General features: G+C 43.5%; 1 long non-coding RNA gene and 1 other non-coding gene across 3 annotated transcripts in view; one reads left to right on the top strand and one right to left on the bottom strand.

Annotated features, from left to right (window-relative positions):
• The first annotated feature begins 10,130 nt into the window (after window positions 1–10,130).
• LOC135100014 (uncharacterized) overlaps window positions 10,131–21,932 on the top strand; it is a 151,159-nt gene continuing 139,357 nt past the window's right edge. For both annotated transcript variants that reach the window (XR_010268484.1, XR_010268483.1), the window contains exon 1: window positions 10,131–10,449. This is a non-coding gene — a long non-coding RNA (uncharacterized LOC135100014). The remainder of the gene's footprint in view (window positions 10,450–21,932) is intronic.
• Trnaf-gaa (transfer RNA phenylalanine (anticodon GAA)) lies at window positions 15,545–15,617 on the bottom strand. The gene has a single exon. It is a non-coding gene; the product is annotated as a tRNA-Phe (tRNA).

Consider the following 21,932-nt stretch of genomic DNA (forward strand, 5'->3'; position numbering starts at 1 on the left):
TTCTTATCTTCACTCAACTTATATCTTATCTGTTCTTGAACATGTATTGCCACGCTTCGCTTTATCTCTGACATTCTGCATAAAAAAAAGAAAGTTGATATTTACCAGAGCATAATTTTTTAAACCTCCCAGGCTGTAACATGAACCCTTGTATGTATATATCACCACGAATCAGTTATCTAACTACCTTATCACCTCATTACCCTCCCCTCTTATCCTCACCCACATTTACATCACCTGATTATCACCAAAGCTGCACGGAAGCTTCTCATCACTGCACTTTGCACAACCAGACCTGAGCGTGTCATAAACTGCAAGACTCACCCGACTAGTATTGTCCAAATGACGTGTTAACACCCACGCCGCATCGATTCCGTGTCTGCGAGGCAGCCATTATGCGATTTAGCGACAGATGGTAAATGCAGTATATCTCTCCTGGTGCGCCGCGTGACACCTCTCATGGCGTGCTCATTGATTGCGCGGGGCGGGTTGTGTTGCGCAGAGTGCTGGGCGGGATGTTCACTGGGGTATATTTTGCTCCGGAAAGGATATGCCCGGGGATGGTAAAGTTAGTGATAGGATGTTGTGATTGGGATGGAGTTAGGGAGGAGATAGAAAGGTTGTGTGTAGTGTGCTTGGAGGTGGAGGGAAGGAAGGGTCTTAGAGTCGTTTTTAGGGGTGTGATGGATCTGTAGGAGGTAGTGGAGGAAAAGGAGGGATGTTAGAAGTGAGGGGTCATAGTTAGGATCGTTTTTAGGGGCGTGGTGGGTTTGGGTGTGTGATGCGTTTCCCTCTAAAGATTTTGATTTGTTTGCTTCATTGTACAGGCTATCTCTTATTTATATATGTATTATTCTTATTATAATACTTTTTTGCTATAGTTTTGGTATTTTTAACCAAGAGGACTTAAATGAAAGCAAGAGTTATTCCTCTACCACACATTCCTTGGCCTTTCGCTCATGACCGGTATGTTCTCACGGAAGAAATCATTCCTCTCGACACGTGAGAGTAAAAGAAAAAAAAATGTTAATTAAAGAAAGGATGAAACACAAATATGCATATCACTGCACGAAGCCACCTCACTTAAATCAATCCTGGACAATACATTTCTTATTGCACGCTGATTTGCAATACAACACTTTCCAAAGCTCGTACACCTTTTCCACCGTAACCTTTGCGTCAGTTGTCAGTCTCACGCCCTGCAGGAAACCCCCAGCCCACCCTCCCCTAAATGACAGGCCCTTCATCCGTCTAATGCTCAATCTATTCTTAATTTGGAATGTATTTCTATCCGCCTCTTGATCTTTTCTTTCCAGCGAGGTCATTTTAAATTCAGCAGCGGGTAACCTTTCCGACATCAAGAAGATTGGCACTAAGTTGATTAATTCAACAATGAACTCCAATCTAAATGCAAAACCAGCCAATCCCACCGTCGAAGGACTGAGACGGATTCATCACCAAGAACGAGGCGCACAAATTGCTTCACTGTTTTCTTGTCTGCCGAGTTTTGCCGCGAAGCGAGTGACATGTTGCTATTTTGCCGTAGAGAGAGAGAGAGAGAGAGAGAGAGAGAATCTATTCATCTTTACAAAATTTAAAGTCCCATATCACGTTTTTTTTTTTCCACTTCTTGAGGAGAATCGAACGTCTCACAGCGGGAAAACTTTTTTTTTTTTTTCCTTATGGATACGATGTGATTTATCATTTTTCCACACTGTCTTTTTTATGTCCATTTGTACCCTGGTTTCCAAGTTTTCCGCACACACACACACACACACACACACACACACACACACACACACACACAACACATCCATTCCATTTATTCCTCCCACGCCAGCCAGTCACATTTACCTCACCGCTCACCCTCTCCCTCCTCTCTCGCACACCACATCACGCCACACTGTACCACACTGTACCGCACCACACCACATCACACCACACCACTCCACCACACGCTCCTTCAACCAAACCCGCTACACACGCACGTCGTTCCTAGTTCCCAGTCGTTTTCTACCCCACGTTCTGGACTCGCCCCGTGACTCAACACAAGCTGCAAACGCTCCCTAAACCCTAAAACCCCCTGCTCTTCCCCACAACACTCCCCACTCTCTCCATCCCTCCGGCCCAGTCCCGGTGCTCTCTTCCCTCCCCGCCTCGGTATAAATCCTGACTAACAACATGAATTTTGCGTCGGTAAAATTCATCGGTCGCTTGCCACTTGTCTGTAATTACCTGTTCCAATTATAGTCACCAGGGTCAGTGATAAAGGATGTTCAACTCTCTTCTATAATCTGTGCGGATTTGGAGTTGGCGTTACACACAAGCTTATTATATAGAGTTGCTGTTTATTATTAGATGTTTGTGACGTATACTTAACCTATTTTAGAGATGATACGTCTCACTCAAATGATTTTTTTTTCTATATCTTCAAACCAGTCTGTTGATTCGGTACACGAGAGATGAGGTCACTGAGATGATTACAGCTTGATTTATTCCTGTGGGTTGAGTATTTGCATTTTTATTTATTTATTTATTTATTTATTTATTTATTTATTTTAGTATTATGCCAGTGTGGATTTGCTGTATTCTGAGTTATATTTAGGAAAAGTTCCATGTTTTCAGCAAAGCTCCTCTCTTCAGTGCGCCTCCCCGCACACTCGAGGCCCGGAATGGTTTGCCCGGAACGGCAGATACGCGTGAAAGGTATTCGCGTTCCCTGCCTTGGGTTCGCGGACCACTCACCTTCTTGAAGAGGCAGGTGAAGCAATGAGACTTTTGTTGGCGAGTTGGCTCAAAGCAAAGCTCAAATTGACCAGACGAGGTCAAGAGAGGTGCTTCTGGATCAGGCGAGCGGGCTGAGTAGCACAAGAGCAGGAGGCACTTGAACGCATTAAGGGTCTGCACTCGAGACGTTCCCCGCCATTACACTAAATGACGCAAGCTGTGTTTATGCTAATGAGGTCAGGATGCAATTATCATTGGAAACAAGGCAGTCAAATCGTTCTCAGTGGGGCGCTACGGGAGCTGCGTCACGCCTCCAGGTTGCAGCAGAGGCCACAGGGAAGTAGGTGATGTGCGCTGCCTTAAGGAGATGTAAGGAGATCAGCTCAGTGTGGCTCAGACCTGCCTAGTGCACTGCGTCCCCAGTCACCTCTTTTGTGGTTCTTCCTTCCTTTCCCTCTTGTCCTGCTTCTGCTCTTCCCTTTCCTTCTCCTCCCCTTCCCTCCTGCTGCTGTTTTTCCTTCCTTCTTCCCATCTGTCGGTTTCCCGCCGTCCTCCTGTTCCCTGCATCACTGCTGAGGTGCACCACTGTTTATTTTCGTCTCACTCAAGCTCCATCACGTCCTTTTTATCACTATTTTCCTATTTGTGGACTTCAATTTGAATGTGCTTAATGCTTTGGATTAAAGGTAAATCCTTACAATACCGAGAAAAAAAAAAAGATAATAACGGTCTCGTCTTCATAACTTAATGATAATCCAAACGAAAGAATAAAGCTTAAGGAAAATAAGAAAAAGAGAGCAGATGTCAGCCAATGTTATCTGAGTGAGTGTCTTTGCTCATCTGCCGGACATGAACATAAGGGCCGCCAGGTGCTGTGGTTACACCTGAGTACAGGATGATAATGACAGCAGGTGGGCTGGCCGGGACGGAGGCAGGTTCTTGAACAGTCCTGGGATGCTGTTAAGGGATGTCGCTGCCTCGTCCCAAGAAACAGTGACTGCCGCCTTCCCTCGCAGTGACAGTGTGCACGCTGGCCGGTGTAGGGCTGTTGCAACACGTTCAAAATACGTCTCGAATTTCCTGCTGAATCGAGTTTTTCTGTTCACATTTTTCCTTCCCATTTAAACCGGAGTCCCGACCCTTCATCTCTATCACAATATACCTGTTACTCTCCTCCTCCCCCTTTCCTCTTCTCTCTGCCGCCCTTCATCGATCTATGGACTCCTCTTTCACAAATGTGCTCCATACCCTTTACCTATCCGTCGCCTCCCTCTCCATTCATCTGCTCCATTTTCCTCAACCCAGTCAGTAATTTCGTCTCTTTCCATCCATTTTACAATTCTCCACCTTTTCCTCCACACCACTTTCCCGCTCTGTCTCTCTTTTCTCTGTTCCATTTCCTGTCCCCGAAAGATAAAGAAAAAGAAAAAAAAACAGCAGAGTGGGCGTCACCTGCCAGCCACCTGCAGGTTGTATCTTTCTTTCAAGGGATGACCTTTGGCAGCGCGTTAATGTGTGGCAGGTGAAGGGAAGGTTTTGTCCTCGCTGTTCATGGGGTTCCCGCCGCAGCCTCCCCGCTCCGGGTTGTCGTCTGTCTCTTGCTGTGATTGATGGCGTGTCTACGTGTGCTCGTGCATCATCTTCATCGGAATAAATATATAAGTTAATATAAATCTAAGCAAATGAATAAATAAATATATAGAAAATACAACACATATCGTGAATTTCGTGTTCCACAACGGTTGACTGATCATCTCAATGCCCCTCTTTCTCTCAAACGGAAATTTAATTATTCAGAAGCGTTTTGGCTCCTGGTTTATGGCGTGACCAGAAGCGCGTCGGGCGGTACCCGAGTGACCAGCGAGGAGGGGAGAGGAAGGGAGGACGTGGGGCGCGGTGCGTGACGGGGCATAAGCTGGAACCGTGTGGGGAAAATGTGCAAGGCTGAAGCGGGGCTTTGGGATGAACGCTGCAAACACTGAGCGCCTGAACCCTGCGCGCCCGTGCACCGCCACCCTTACGCCTGTGTGTGTTAGGGAAGGGAGACAAAAAATCCCCCGCTCCACTCATTTACTAAATGGCAATCTAACCGTCGGTTATCCTTTTTCTTTCCTGTGGAGTCGCGTCACACCAGAGGCCGCAGCCGCCCCGGAAATGTTCCTCGCGACGCACAGCAGTCATCACCAAGTACATGTAAGTACTCCAGTACAGCGCTGCTCGGTGTTCGTTCACTACACTTATGAACACTAAAACCTTGTGTCGGTTCAGCGAATCAAGTTTTGTCATACCATCCCTCGAGCCACAGCAGGACCAGCTGGTGTGGTGTGGTGCGGCAGGGTGCAGCAAAATTCATATTATACTGAACACTAAAATCAATATCAAAGTGTTGAAATAAAAGCACACGAATATGATTGCTTGGATACATGAAACACGAAGTCTGGCAGATCCTTCCCGCAGCACCTGTGTTTCAGTTTGTCATTTGTTTTCCTTAAAATCGTTCATAGTTTTCAACGTTCTCAAAGTTTCGTTACTGTATGATATGAGTTGAGATTTTCTTCAATAACAAAGTCTTTAATGATATTTTGTCCGAGAGACAGCTTTCCTTTCATCAGGGAATCCCTATTTTATAATTGTTTACTAATGAGCGATCTATTGTTCGTCATCCATTGTAGCCTGAACATCCAACTTTTTGTAAAAGCTCATTAGTGTTTCCATAGAAGACCAAAGATAATATTGTCACAAAAATATACCTGAAAATGATAGGAAATTAAAGAGAACCTAATTATTAACTTAAAAAAATATATTTACCGAACCGAAAATGTCTCAGTAGTATCTCAGAACATAAACTATCACTTTATTTGTCTCAGTCTCTTCCTTAACGAAAGAACACAAGTAAACGTCGAGACATGGAAAAAAAAAAAAATTATAATCCTATCTATTTTTCTCGCCATTCGACTTGTATATTTGTGTATTCCCGGCACAGTGATGGGCAGCGACAGGCGGTCAAGCCTAAACTCATTGGAAGGCAGGACAACAAAGCGTCCCATATGTCGAGGGCGAGGGTGGCTGTGGCTGTGGCTGTGGCTTGGATCAGACTCGTCACTGGTTGAATCGCAAAAATCCTCAAATATATATTTTCTTTTATTTATTTATTTGTTTATTTTTATTTTTACTTATTTATTTAATTATTTATTTGCCCATTTATTTATTTATTTTTTTTTACGTATCAGTAGCAATTCATACACGTACATACATTCTTGTACTTTTTGGTAACATCTTTTATGCATTGTTTTCATTTACGTCGAATCGAGAAACTAGAGTAAAAAGAAATTGTGAAAAGTCTATCTGTAATATCTTTTCTTCCCAAACTATGCCAACAAATGAAGCATCAGCAAGAGACTTTAGAATTTCTCTTTCTCTTATAAGATTCAATTTACGTTTAGTCGAGAAACTACCTCAAAAAACGCATTTAAAAAAGACAAAAAAAAAAAGTCACTTCTCTAGAAAAAAAAAAAGTTGTAGGAAGTAATGCATGAACAAGGAAGACAATATGGCAATACTTTCTGATAATAATTCTAACTCCCTCCCTTTCTTTCTTTCTTTCTTTCTTTCTTTCTTTCTTTCGTTCATGTTTTCAATCCTTTATTCTCGTAGCCCCCTAACAAGCTAACCATAACGGAGGCAAGACCATTCATTTGTCTTTATTCACGGCTCCACCACACACACACACACACACACACACACACACACACACAGAGAGAGAGAGAGAGAGAGAGAAGCCAAGCCCCTTACGAAATCCAAATGAGACCGATAATGGCAGTAATAAGTGGGTGGAAGGGAAGGGGACAAGCAAGAATGTGATGAGCGTGTCGAGTGGGTGGCGGCGAGGCTTGGGAGAGTACGAGAGAGATTGGGAGAGGGAGAGGGGAGGGGGAGTGAGGATAATGGGCAGTGCGTGGGGTGGGTAGGGTGGGGAAGTGTGGGTGGCCGGCTAGCGGATGAGCCTAGGTGGGTGGTAATGCTGGGAGGGGGAGGGAGGGAGGTGGAGGAAAGACAGAGGGAGGGAGGGAGGGAAAGAGAAGCTGGAGTGTTTTGTGTGTGTGTGTGTACCAGCCAACCTCGAGTAGTTAAAATAAATGAGGTTGGAAAGACGAGGTGAGGTCCATGAGGAAGCACTGACAGCTTGAGAGGAGGGTGGCTGGAGTGTGGGTGAGGGTGAGGGAAGGCTGGAGGGGGAAATGAGGACAGGGTAGAGAGGAGGGAGTGGGACGCGGCCTCGGATGGGCGGTGATGCAGCACTAAGAGCGAGAGGGAAGTACTGGGTGGATGTCATGGACGGCTGGAACCTCATAAAAGATTGGAAGAGTGAAACATCATCTCCACATTTCAATTTATTTTATTTTACTTGACGTATTTTATTTCTGTTGATGTTGTAACCTTGGATATTCTACACACAACTCATTCACACACACACGGAACTTTTATCTCTTTATTGTATGATTTAACAAGCAGTGTAATGTATTTGTAATATCCGGAAGCGTTACCTTGAATGAATACACTAATTAACCTTTCCAGTTGACTCTTCCTCTCTTTCTCTCTCTCTCTTGCTCTCTCTTCACCTCTCCCCCCCAGAACAATTATTTAATCACTCAAGTGTGCAAGGTGAGTGTCACGCTGCAGTAGCCACCACCCCCACCACGTGCTCGGCCTGTCGCTGCCTCGGTGCCTCCCACACCTTCCTTTCTTTCCCACCCTCCGTAACTCCTGCCCCTTCAACCCGCCGCTCCCTCGCCCTCCGTTCCCACTTTCCTTGCAGTAATAGTCTTCCGTCCCTCCCAACACCCTCTCTATTATCTCTCCTGCTTCCTCTTGGGGCTTCGCTTAAACCCCAAACGTCATCTGCTCTCCATGCCTTATCGTCTAATTTCAAGCGCCACTCCGTCTCCTCTCCCTTTCTCTCCCGTCCCTCCCCTGGTCTTCCTGCCCTTTTCCGTCCCTCTCTTTTACTACATGTCAGGCGAAGAGCGGTGGTCCTCACGCCTCACTGCCGACCTCCCTCCGCCATGGCCAGAGCTGGAAATAAATAAGTTTTCCCCCACTAGAGTGACAACGTTCTCTCTCTGCCTCCGGGAATTTCTTGACTGACGGCCTTCACTGAGTCGTATTGATGCTCCCGAGTTATGTGACCCTGTTCCAGCCCTTGTGTGCGCCCGATGATAGCTGGAGCTTTGGCTGTTTGAGGTGAATTGGTTTAGTTGATGGTAATAGTAGTTGTGTCTTGTCAAGTGCCACGCGTTGCCTCGTGTATTTGTGATCCATCTCTTTCCTCTTCCTCTCCTCTTTCCTATAATATCGTTTCCCTTGATTTCCCTTTCCTTTCTTTTACCTTTTAGAATTAACCTTTGCCTCCAATGAGTAGATATTTTTTTTTCTTTTTCCGTTCCCCTTCTTTCCCGTCTCTTCCCTTTTCTTTCCATCCCTTTCCTTTTCTTTCCTTCACTCCTCTCTCTCCTTTCCCTTCTCTTCCTATAAAAAAAAAGTGAACTGCAAGGGTTACAATAAAAAGCTAAAAGGATAATTAGATGGGACGCAAGGATCGGGTCTACCATTCATTAGCGTTGGTAATGGCAATTGTCACGAAACACTACATAGTTATACCATTACCTAGTACTCATAACTCTGTGGTTGTCTGCTATCTCGGGGTTTGAGTTCAGTGTTTGAGTTAGTGTTTAGTTTGATATTGCGTCTCAAGTTCTGTTGTTTTACTTGTATTGTGTGTTTTTTTTTTTGTTTGTTTTTATTACTTACTAAAAGCTATCATATCTAGTAAGGTTCGTGTTCTGAAGTGTTTTTTTTTTTTTTATGATTAGGATAATTTTCATTGGTCACAGTTGATTAGTCAGGTTTTCACGGGTGTTTTTTCCTATTCATAATGCGAAATCCTTGTTAAATTGTCCGTAAAATAATTAAAATGGCCTTTAAAAATCACAATAACTTACAGTAAAGGCTGTTGAATGTAAGTGATAGATTAGACAACGAAGTGTTTAGGAATACAGTCACAAATTTTCCATCACATAAGTTCAGGCATCCTTTAAAATCCAAATAACGTCAACTACAGACCGAGGAATGTAAGAGATAGAGAAGACGACGAAAGGTTAAGGAATATGATCTTAAATATCCTCATTGCAAAATCTCACATTGTTGTATTTATGAAGTGTAAAAGCAGCGGTATATCAGTTCATCTTACCAGCCGCGGCACCAGCACCGCCGCCACCAACCAGGGCATCAAGCAGAGCCGCCGCGCACCCCGCCAACCACTACATGCCCGCCCGACCCAGGTTTTGTTGCTCCTGCTCTCACGCCTCTGCCCTTCCTGCCCTCGCCGTCTCGTGTCAGTTAGTTTCGAGGTCGCCTTCCCGCTCCGCCACCCACGTTCTTGCACCTTCCTTTCCCGCGTCTGTCACTGTTAATAAATCTTTGTAATTACCACCGTGAGCCCTTACCTGCACCTCGCGGCCTTCTGTGTGTTTTGCCCATTTCCTCCTTGCTTCTTATTATCATCTACGGTTGATGCTCTCTCTCTCTCTCTCTCTCTCTCTCTCTCTCTCTCTCTCTCTCTCTCTCTCTCTCTCTGATCACGTGATTGCTATGATGACGTCATTAGGCCACGTGATTGACGGCCATCTGAGCGAGACTAGTAACTTCACCATTTTAAGTTGATAATTTCCATACATCAGACATTTTACAATCTTGAGGCTTGTTCGTGTTATAATCAACTCGGGCACCTATCACTTAACCCGAACTCGGTATACAAACAGTATCTAGAAAGACCGCATAATGAAAGAAAATTATTCTTTGCATGAAATGTACTTTGTTACTTGACAACGCAAGGACGTGGCCTTACGAAACAAGACTGGAGGAGTGTCACTGGTGTCGACTCGCTTTTCAAACAACGATCTTTTGCGTGGCAACCTAATCAGATGTGTGCATTTGTGGGATTCGTCATCGTAACAATGAATCAGACATCTACGTAGCATTATTGCATTTAAAGTAACCAAGATGGTGCCAGTAAAGCAGCTTTTATACAAGGTGTTAAGCAGAAGCAGAACCACCTAACAGGCTAACTATAACTTTCCGGCCCGCTTTCTTTGAACTCTGAAACCTGAGCGATATCACGAGAAACTACGTATGTCATAGATAGAGCCTAGTAATTGATTCTGGGGAGCTATTATATTGATAGTTTACTTCTCCAGTGACTTGCATAGGAAGGGAGGTTGGCAGTTCAGATTTCCCACCGCCAGCAAACTACCTCGAACCACCAAACGAGTAGTTAACGTCGCCTCAGCCAATGACATGCCGCCGTGTGCCTCATCTCGTTTTCTTTTGTGTCCTGTGACGTAACCAGCAGCCAGAGTCATCCCTGCACCGTGTTGCTCCGCCGTGTTTTGTCCCTCTCCGTGATCCTTACTCATTCATGGGCAGTGAAGCGTGTCAGTGCATTGCGGTGCGGTGTTATAGAACTGTCGTGACCCAGCGGGGTGCTTGGGAGGGGGCTGAATAAGGCCGCTGCTGGAGGTGAGGTGTTGCGGTGGGTTGGATGGTGCGGAGACGTTGCCTGCACCCTGCTCCTCACCACTCACCATCCGCCATGCCTTCCCCAGTCCCTCCTTTCCGAGCCCTCTCCCTGACTGCATTCTTGCCTCATATCCTCGCTGCAGCCTGGTGAGTGTTGATAAACCTTGGTAAATTTGCAGTTTGAAGCAGTTCACCCACTTATTATCTCTTTTCGTTCCTTATGCCTAACAAGTCTAGTGTAATTGGTGTTAGAAATACTCCAGATAGCGAGATTAACTAGGTAACGGTTATAACTTCAGTGTAATTCATTGGATGAAACTATAATAAAACCGTAACCTTATTATCTAGGTCGGATTACAATGGAATTCAACTCCTCTTTGATTATTATTCTTTTTCTCCTCGAACAGGCAGTAATTAATGGCTGATGCTGTATATTGCGCGTTAAATTTTGGTATATGAGTAACACAGCCGAACTTTACGTCTCTGCAGCTTCAGTATAACGTATATTTCCAGCGCATTATTCCTGCCTGCGTCTCGTTTCTTGCATTGTTCCCGTGGCCTTGTGACTGATCAAGTGGTGGGCTGTGGCATGCTGGGTCTGCCGAAACTTTTACCCTGCATTCTTGAGCCTCGTGGTGCGGGTGCGAGGCGAGAGTGAGGGGAGAGGGGTGTTCGTGTCTGTGTGGGTGTAGTGGTATGTGTATCCTTCCTCCGTGGCAAGTGAAATGTTAACTTTATCATAATAACTGGAACTCAAGGTCGTGTTAGTTGTGGTCAATCGAGTCATGATGTCATCTTCTTTTATACGTCTAAAATATTCAGTTGTTGTTTATGCGCTGCTAAGATTTATAACAAACGTCCTCTAATGACTGGAGCTCAAGGTCTTGTTTGCTTCCACTCAGACCTTGAAGTCATTTGTTTCATGTATTTCATGTATTATACTATTTATGCATAAACATTTATAAAGATTAAACTCCATGTGCTCTTCAAGCCTCCCACTCTCTGTGCTGATGGACTCGTGTATATTCATATAATAATCATAACTAAAAACTTTAAATTAAAAAAATAATTAATGGTAATTTAGCACGCCCAGACTTGTACTTTTATTCACACACGCGTGTTTCAGAAGTGGTGTTTTATGGTGCAGCATCATCTGCAGTTATTTGTGGTAATGGTAAGAGTGTTTGTGGTGTTCATGGTAAAGCCTTTGTGGTGAGCCTGATCAGTGGCGGGGGTAACAGCGGTCAGACCTGCTTCATTATCCTCCAATATCCTCCATGTGCCCCTTTAACTCGCATCTAGTGTTATGTAAGAGCCTCTCGAATTGCTATTTATCACATTATGAGCGAGATTATTCACTGAAAAACGTGTACATCTGGCGTGCAGCAGTTAAATGTACTTGCAACTGTGTTTGCTTCCTTTCATTTCTCAAGGAAATCAACAATTTTTTCAGTTTCTCAAGAGGGAAAGGTAAATTTCCAGTTTCAACCAACACACTCATTAACTGTTAATTTTCCTTTACGTCCAGCAAGCTCCGTGGTGAAACTGTGCTCAGAAATGCGTACTCCAAATAGTTAAATCGACATGGTAACTGCTGAAGCTACGTTTATTTCACTGGATGAGTCGGCAATAGAACTGAGGCATGACACTAAAGGCGTCTAGTTACTTTAGTAAATCTGCATATTCTACATATCTAATTATATTCTACCTTTAATACCTCTGAAAGTTGCATGAACTGATAGGAACTTGTTACTCTGGATTTATTATCCTGCATCCCTTCCGTTACCTTCCACTTGCTTTCCCTTTTCCAGCCCTTTTCAATGATATTCCTCCCTTACAACAACCCTAGAAGTCACATGCATTGATAACATCCTGTATATACCCTTCCACTTCCCTCCCGCCCCTTTCCAGACCTCAGGATTGCAGAACGTAAGCCTCCAGAAGGCCCCACGTCTCCTCCCGGACATCCATCCTCGTGTCAAAGCTAATGAGGCTCGCCCGGCCCAAAGTGGTGCGTGCTTGCCTCACAATTACCCGCCTGGAGTCCCCGCCGGTGATTACATGAGGGAGCAGCGAGCGGCGGCGTCGTGGGGCGGGAATTAGATGGTCGGGACGAACCGGTTCTAATGGAATTCGGGCCCTGAATAATGCCTCCCACTTTGGTAATTTTATGTTCATTTCGTCTCGCCTTATACTAGGTACATAAATGATGACCGTGTTGCTGGTTAGTGAGCTAGTGAAGGCCACACGCGGAGGGGAGAGAGGGAAAAAAAGTTAAGCATCGACTAGTAAATCTTCCGTAAGCTGTATTTCCGTCGTAAAAATTGTAGTTTTCTCGACTGTAATTGCAGCCGGTGTGTCTGTCTTTTATTACCTCTCATCCGATTACTCCGCCCGTTATCAAATGATGGAATTACCCGTTTTCATAGTGCTTAATATTCTGCTTTATGAGAAGGTACGGGGAAGTTTTCGGAACACTTGCTCTTATATTGACGTTTACAGTGATTACACACATGACTCCTGCACCTGACAAGCATCCTATTAGTCTTGTTGAAACACTCGCGCGTCCTTTTTCGTCTTGCATGTATCAGTTTGACCCCCTGAGCTTGATACACGAACAACCTCTGCATCCTATACACAGATACCCTACACAGCAATGTTCGCAAACCTATACAATCGTCCCATTAATCCTATAGACACACACTTTCCTTTGAAGATAGAGACACCTTTTGTATTCTTTAGTATTCTTTAAACGATCACTGCCTTGATCCAGCAGACAAACAAACGCTTATAATTCTCCAAACCCACACTCTACAGACATCTTTTTATCACACACACACACACACACACACACACACACACACACACACACACTGAATCCTTCAACCACTCGTAAAAAGCCCACAAACGAAGGTTAGGGGAACCGGGAAACCGAGGAACACGTAAAGGATTCCTCAAACACCAAAGAGATCCTGGAGACGAAGGACCCAATTCCTCTAAATAGAACCTGATGCTACTGATAGCCACTAATCCTCCTCCGCCCCGGCCTGAGTGACTGGTAGGTGAAGCGCGGACTCGTAGGCTTAAAGGACTCTCTGATTGGCCTATTGATCACTGGCTGCGGGGGAAGAACGGTGAGGGAGAGGGTGAGGGAGAGAGGGAGACGGTAAGGGAGACGGTAAGGGAGACACACAGAGAGAGGTAAGGGAAGGGACGCACCGCACGAGGCCAAAGGATTATCCATCACTCCTGAAGACGCTTTCCTCTACTCATGGTTCTCCAGAAGGGGATGAATGGGGGCGTAGGAACCTAAGACGATGTTTGGTACGAAAGAGAGCAGTGGTCAAGAGGATAAGGGACAGAGGAAGAGAAGTACTAGGAATAAAAGGAGGGGGAAGGACAGGAAACGTACTTAACATGATATAGGAGAAACTGTATAACTTAAAAAAAAAAAAAATAAATAAAATATTGATAGTGAATAAAATAACAAAAGTGTATGACTTAAAAAGAAGATAACGGAAGAGCAGTAGCTGAGAGGATAATGGACTGGGGAAGGAATAAAATGACTAAGAGGATAGAGAAAGGAAACGTAGCAAACATGACGCAAGAGAAACTGTGTAACTTGACAAAATTTTTAAAAAGTGAAAAGATAACGAAAGACAGCAGAAGTCGAGAGGACAGTGGGCCGAGGAAGGAAGAGAAGGACAAAGAAATAGAGGTAGGAAAGGGAATGAATGTACCACCTAGCAAGCAATCAAGAAAAAAAAAAAGGAAAAGGTGAAAGATAACAGAGTCTAACGGAGTCTATGTTCATGGTGCGTTGGAAAGCGAGGAAAGGAACCAGATAATTTCGGATAGGGAAGAGAGGGGCGATGGTAATAGCTATAGGGAGAGAGATAAAAAAAAGTGAAAGGATAATGTCTGATAGAGGGCAAAAAAAAAAAAAAAGTTTGGGATGGAAAGGAGAGAGAGAGAGAGAGAGAGAGAGAGAGAGAGAGAGAGAGAGAGAGAGAGAGAGAGAGAGAGAGAGAGAGAGAGAGAGAGAGAGAGAGAGAGAGAGAGATTAGGAAGAAGAGTAGAAATATGGAGGGAAAGAGGAAAGAGCGGAAGATATTGAAGGAGATTTAGATTGCAAGGAGAGAAATGGCGGTGGTGATAAAGGTGGAATGTGATGAAAGGGAGGACGAGGAATGACCTGGAAGGATGTGAGTGCATTAGTTATAGATTTTCTTGTACGTTTTCTTTATATGTGTGTACAGGCTTGTCCTTTGTACGCACGTGGTGACAGAAAATGTGACTCGTATATGCAATGAAAAAATAATAATAATGATAATGAGGGAAAGTGAATAATGCAACTCGTCAGTATTCACAAATTAGTTACGAATATTAATTATAATACTTCATACACACACGCACACGCATACACACAGCGAGGGAGGGAGACTGAAAGAGATAGACAGACAGACAGACAGACGCTCGCTCCTCTCCATCATCACATCCCCTTCCTCCTCACAAAAAAAGGTAGTGATAATCCTGCTAATTTGCTGTGGCCCGCAGGTGTAATGTATTTTCCGCTTGTCCAGGGGAATCGGGAAGAACCGGTCCCCTTGCATCACCTCAGCTCCGGGAAGCCTTCAGCCTGCTTTTTGATCACGAGGAGGCGATGCACTTGACTCGCTTATCGGGAAACCTGAGACGAGTGTTTTACCTTCAGAATATTACACCAACTTTCAAGGCGAGACAAGATAAACAAAATTACAGTGATCGGGTGGTCTGAATCTACTACTAGGAGCTGCCGACTCGTTTCCATGGTGACGTCCCAACTAGCGGGAACAGGACGAGCGTGTGTGAAAAAAAAGTATTTGTCCTCCCTCTCCGTGCTAAGATTGCGGCTACCTGGGAGACGATGGGTGGAGGAGGAGGAGGAGGAGGAGGAGGAGGAGGAGGAGGAGGAGGAGTGGTGGGGTGAGAAGGGGAGTGAGAGCGAAAGGGAGGAGTATTGAAGGTTCAGGGGGGTGGAAGATAAAAGGAGCGGAGTACGTAGGTAGGAGAGGGAGATGAGTGGAGGATCAGGAGGCAAGAACAGCAATAGTTGAGTACATAGGTCGGTAGTTGTGCGAAGATTAAAGGTTTTGTGAGGCGTGGAGGAGGAAAACAGAGAGAGAGAGAGAGAGACTACAAGAGGGGGAAAACTTTTGTAAAAATAATTACGTGTTGTTGCTTCTCAAATGAAAAAAATTTTTGCCCAGACCCGGGATCGAACCGGGGACCTTTAGATCTTCAGTCTAACGCTCTCCCAACTGAGCTATCTAGGCGCCGAGAGAGAGAGAGAGAGAGAGAGAGAGAGAGAGAGCCTAATAATTTTATCACACACACACACACACACACACACACACACAAAACATGCAAGTGTGTGTTCAGATAGGCAGGAGAACCACTCCCTGCACACCTGACGATATGCACCAAAATATAGAGCCGTGTTGCATTTATCCAAACATGCTTGCCGGTGACGCTGTTCCCTCGTTTTTCCCGTGTTTTATTCATGAAATCCAAATTGAAGCGTGTACCTGCATGGCCATCTATGTATGTATGTATGCATGTATGTACGTGACAGCTAGCTATGTGCGCATTTGTGACTCGTGTCGGTGCATTTGTTAACCTCAGTAACCTTGATATTCCTGCTGTGTGTGTGTGTGTGTGTGTGTGAGTGTGTGTATGTAGAGGTTACGTGGCTTCCTTGTCTGTCACTTGTTCATAGGGTGGTGGTGGTGGTGGTGATGGTGGTATCCTTTCTCTGAGTCTCTTTGTTGTGGCAGAATCGAGTCAGTCAATCAGTGGGTCAGTAAATTAACCAGCATTTGTCTCCTACTCGTCGTCTCTCTCAATTAATGATGTTTTTCCCCTTGTCTCACGACTTTTACTCTGTGTTCTATTTAATTTGACGTCATTTGGCGTCAGAGAGAGAAAATGAGCGAGTCTTCGTTCTCCCCTTGCTATTCTTAATTTGCTTCTCTTGACGTTGTTTTGAATATGGTGTACAATTAATTATACTTCTTTGTTTTATATTTTATTTTCTTTGCCATAGAGTAAAGTCGCGATGTCAGGAAAATAACGAGTATATATTTTCCTGTGAATTTTATTTATTTATTTTATTTATTTATTTTTTTTTTTTTTTTGTATGTATAGTATGTGATAAAAATGTTTTAGTAACGGAGAAAAATGTATTCGGTACTGGATATATATTTTTCCTCCGACAAGAGTTCAACTTTGACCATGCAGTACGTGCTCACTAACCTTTTTAAAAGTCCATTTTTTCACCAGTTATGCATCTATAATCCCGCTTGCCTCTCTCCTTTTTTTTTTTTTATGCTTTTATCTTTTTCTTCGTTTCTGTTTCATTTTTTTCCGCCTGACTCATTGGAACGCGTGTGTATTTTAAAAAGTCCTTTGCTCTCTTCATTCCAGGCTTGTTTTACAAATACTCTCATGCCAATATATCTTTCCCATTAGTCTGTCTTTTATCTCTAGTATTTTTTTTTTTTCACGTCATTATTTTCAATACACGATTCTGATGGTGATGCAAAGTCTCGTATTCATATTACCTTATCTTTATTATGTTTTTCTTCCATTTTATTTTTCTTGTTATATATTTTGGCATCGTAATTTTTATCGTGTTTTCCCGCTAATCGTCAATTACCGTCCTATCATCGTTATATTCCAAAGTAGCGTACTACTATTAACCTTATCATTTTTTTTCTCATCTCATCATTTTCATTACAGATTTTTAACGCTGCTATTTTATATTATCAGTTCTCTTATCTTAGTTTCATATTCTCATCACCGATCACTAATTCCTGTTACCTCACCTTCATTACATCCCAAGGCATAGCATCATATTCCTCCCTCTTATATTTCCTCATCTCATTAATTTCCTCGCATATTTTTAGCACCGCCATTTCCCTTTAGCTCTCATCTCCCATCCCTGCTCCCATCACCACTGTCACTTACCTTTGTCACCTCACCATCATTACATTCAGAGGCAGTGCTGTGACTCCTATACACACATTTTTTCCTCTCATCACATTAATTTCCTCACCCTGTCATCTGCTCTCGGCTTGTCATCTTCAATTCCTATTCCCATCACCAATGTCACTTACCTGCGTCACCTCACCTTCATTACATTCCAGGGCATAGCGTGTTATTCCCCCATAGAGACACCATAGAAAGATCGATGTTGGAGACAAAGATAACCAACAACCTTCCTGCCTCTCCCTTCTTCCCCTCCACTAAATATTTATACAACAGGAAATGCTTTTAAGACACGCGACCCTCCTTGACTGTCTCTGTCACCGTAACGCGTGTTCGGTTTAACTAATAGTGACGGACGGGATTGTGACGGAAATAGATGGTGGGGAAGAGAGTGCTGGTTGAATATGCAATGAAATGAGTGTTGTTGATTGGAATATGCGGTTGAATTACTAGATAGATAGACAGATAGATAGATAGATAGATAGATAGATAGAGAGAGAGAGAGAGAGAGAGAGAGAGAGAGAGAGAGAGAGAGAGAGAGAGAGAGAGAGAGAGAGAGAGAGAGAGAGAGAGAGAGAATTAGAAACTATACTAAGATAGCGTGGAATACAGAGGCAGCTGACAGTTGAGTGAGGAAGGTTGAGAGGCAGGGGCGCCTTCTCGGTCGGATAGAGGGCACGGAGTATGAAGTCATTAATAATGATGAGAGTGGTGCACGGAAATATGATATAACGATAATGAAGACGAGGAGGATGAATTTAGATGAAGCACACTATTATACTCCTCATTCTGCTACTCCTCGATCTCAAGGACACGTTTACTTGGATTATTGTCAGCCAGATCAGCCGTGTTGAGTCAGAAAGGTTAGAAAGGTGCGTCAGGTTGTGGTACTGAGTGAGTCATTGAGGAGGTTTTACTGTGGATTTTGTTGAAAAGCGATTGGCGTTTGTGGGTCTCTTTTTTTTGTGTGTGTTTGATTTTCATTTTTTTTAATGTGATGTAGTTGTGTGAGTTGTCTCTTTTGTGTGTTTTCAGTGCATTTCCCCTTTTTCTTTTCTCTGTAATTACTGGTGGTCGTGACGACAATGTTGATATTGGTAAAGATGATAGCAATACAAAAGATGATGGCGATGGTAGTCGTGATGGTGGTGGTAATAATGATAATAATGCTAATGCTAATAATAATAATAATAATAATGATAATAATAATAATAATACAACAACAACAACAGAATGTAATAGCATTTCCAGTATAACTAGAATAACAGGAATAATTAATTTCCATGCCCTTTGCAGTTTGCCTTGGAACCACAACAATAATAATAATAATAATAATAATAATAGTAATAATAATAATAATAACATCAACAGTATAATTCTAGCATTCAGAACAACTCCATTACTACACTACATTTATCCAACTGAAGGAGGTATGAATTTGTACAAACATCCTCAACTTCTGCATCAAATACAGAATATGAAAACACACACACACACACACACACACACACACACACACACACACACACACACACACACATGAATTAATACCCTTAGCGTAACTCGCCCCCCGCCAGGTTACCTTCGTCCCTTACGAGCCGCCAGGACAGATTCGTAGCGCTCTACATATTCGTCTTCATCAGAACCAGAATAAGTCAACGTTTTGTCTCAAGTGATATTTTCTTCATTCCCTCTGCCTCTGTTTTTTTTTTTTTTTTTTACGGGGATATTCTCTCTCTCTCTCTCTCTCTCTCTCTCTCTCTCTCTCTCTCTCTCTCTCTCTCTGTGGTTATTCCGACAAGACTCTCCTTTCCATTATTCATACCCCGCCGCTGCAACATTCTCTTTCACGCGGACTTGAGCGAGACGCGTTTCCAGAAAACGTGGCGTGTGTGTGTGTGTGTGTGTGTGTGTGTGTGTGTAAGGACGGCAGGTGCGCTTGAGGTCACTTTCACCTTCCCATTCCTTTCCGCACGTTTCGGGAATGGAAAGTGCAGTGCAAAGTGGCGACTGGTGACGCTGCTTCTAACTCACCTCCCTTCCCCCTCTCTCTCCCTGTCTCCCTCCCTAGTTTTCCCCTTTCACCCTTTTTTCCTAGGCTTCTCTTTTTTCTCACCCTGTTTTCCCACCCTTCCCTTCGACATGCTTCCAAATTCGTCTCTTTTTCCTATTTTTTCCCCTTACCTTTTTTTCTATTTTCCGTCATTTCCCACTCCTTTTCCCATCCTTCTTTTCTCCTCCTTTTTCCTTCTTCCACATTTCTTTTTCTTACCTTTATTTTCTAATTTTTCCTTCTTCCCTAAGATTCTTACCCTTCCTTTCTTTCATTCCTCTTCCCTCCTTCCCTTTTCCTCCTTCATTTCCCCTCTTTTCCGACTCTCATTTTCTCCTCAGTTTCTCTTCCTCCCATTTTTCACCCTCCTTTTGCCCTCCCCCTTCCCACCTCCTGTATCCCCATCCCATCCTTTGCCCTCTCTTTTTTCTTACCAGCCTCCGGATCTTGTAGGTTAAGAGGGATGGTTTAGGCAGCATCTCTCCGGGCACTGATGACTCCTGCCTCGCCGCCCTCGTTCCACACATAGCTGAGCGGACATCCGTCATCTCCTCGAGGGGCGTTGTCTGTCAGATGTCCTAATGGCAGATTCTTGTTGCATAGCAGTGACGTCAGTATGAGGCGCTGGGTTATATAAGGAGCAAGGTAGTTGATGGATGCATGGAAGGTGAGGGCAAAGAGAGAGAGAGGGAGAGAGGGAGAGGAAGAGAGAGAGAGCGCATGTAGGGAAAGATTGTTGTTGCAATTTTCATTTTCTGTTGATGGAGATATTTTGTATTGACAAGTAAGAGTGTTTCCGTTTTCTTTCTTTTTCTTCGTGACCTTTATGCCTGTGTAGTTAACGTCAGGTGAGTCAAGGTTTTCCCCAATTCGGTGGAAAATGATTAAGTCGTAACTGTTTTTGTGCTCTACGTCTCTCATTCAAGTAACCTTTCCACCACACCAGCGCGCCACACCCTTTTTGGCCGCACCCATTCCCACACCTCATGCACCAGTATGGTAGTAAATACATGGTGGTGTTTCGCACGTTGGTAAAAAGTTAACGAATTACCGTAGACACATCCGTTGTTTTCTTGAGCATTTACAGTCAGGTATGGATGTGTGTGAATCTGTAAATGCACAATTCTCTTACGGCTTAGTTTACCTGCCACATTCATGCCCACTGTGATTTGTGCTTTTCTTCAATGTTAAATCTTCTGATCTCTTAAGAATCCATCACTAGGGAGATTTTGTAAGATCAACGGATCAAGGTACTATACAATAAGATAACAAAAGACTAAACATGAAAAATTAAAAAAAGAAAGTTGATAGAGGAAAAGAGACGATTAACGGACTTCTGAGTGACTATAGATAAAAAGAATGACTAAGTAAGACTAAGACAGAAAAAAGACTAAACACTGAGATAAAAAAAAAGAAAGTTTAAGATAGAATAAAAAAGAAAACGTTAACAGACTTTTAAGTGACTACAGTACATTTCGCCTCTCCATTAACTCTGCGCCTCTCTCTCTCTCTCTCTCTCTCTCTCTCTCTCTCTCTCTCTCTCTCTCTCTCTCTCTCTCTCTCTCTCTCTCTCTCTCTCTCACAGCAATAAGACGGAAGTATTTTAGTTGTCCAGTCCAGTGTCTTTTCCCTCTCGTCTCTCCCCCAAAATAATCAAGCTGTTTCTCCGCTGGCAATTTCCTGCTACAAAGCGTGTATTGGGTGTACTTATTATCTCGTAACCACACCAGACCATTGCTGTCAGTGGTGTTTTGTGTGTTTTTCACCCCTGTGTTTTTCTGCTATTGGTGTTTTTATTCGTTCTTATATTGGCTTTTTTTTTTTTATTCTCTTATCCTTCTGCTGTCTTGTGTTTTGTGCTATTTTTTTTTTTTTTTTATAATTTGAGTGTTGGTTGATTGTCCTTTCTCCTACCGAACCTTGTGATTAACTGCTTATTATGCATTTATTCCTTATTTATCTCGTGGATAATTTGAAGTTAAGCTCACTTGCAGATTAAATATGATTGGGGTGGTCAAAGTACAGTTTTACGTTACAAAGTTGTTATTTTTTTTATTTTTGTAGTTATGTCTTGTACACTTGTTCGGTAATCAGCACATGAATGACATGAAGTTGCGTCTCGCTAGCCATGGCTTCAGTGGAACTCCGCCTCTGGGAAAACCTTGATCGTTGAGGAGGATAAGTGAGATTGTAATAATTCTTGTTGTGCTGACGTTTCGTTCCTAAGAGCTAGTTTTTATTTATTTTTTTCCCTTTTAACCTGAATCCTACGAACGAACTGCGAGAATGAAGGAGTTAGTACTTATTCTCCTTGTGGCGACAGTTGATTCCAGAATACTAGTTTTTTATCTTGTTTTCACCTGGACTCTGCCACCAAACGCTGAGGCCCCTGACCGCTGATTTACGAGCTATGATTATATACGAGTCTCGACAAACATTTTGAGGTAGTTGTGCACATGGTGTCTGTATACTGGCCTTGGACGCGGCTGTGGCCCCGAATTGTTTCCTGCGTCATGGTACTCCTCTCACACCTCGGAGGTTGAACAAA

The sequence above is a fragment of the Scylla paramamosain genome, chromosome 4 (assembly GCF_035594125.1).
Source record: "Scylla paramamosain isolate STU-SP2022 chromosome 4, ASM3559412v1, whole genome shotgun sequence".
In the NCBI taxonomy this organism is placed as follows: Eukaryota; Metazoa; Arthropoda; class Malacostraca; order Decapoda; family Portunidae; genus Scylla; species Scylla paramamosain.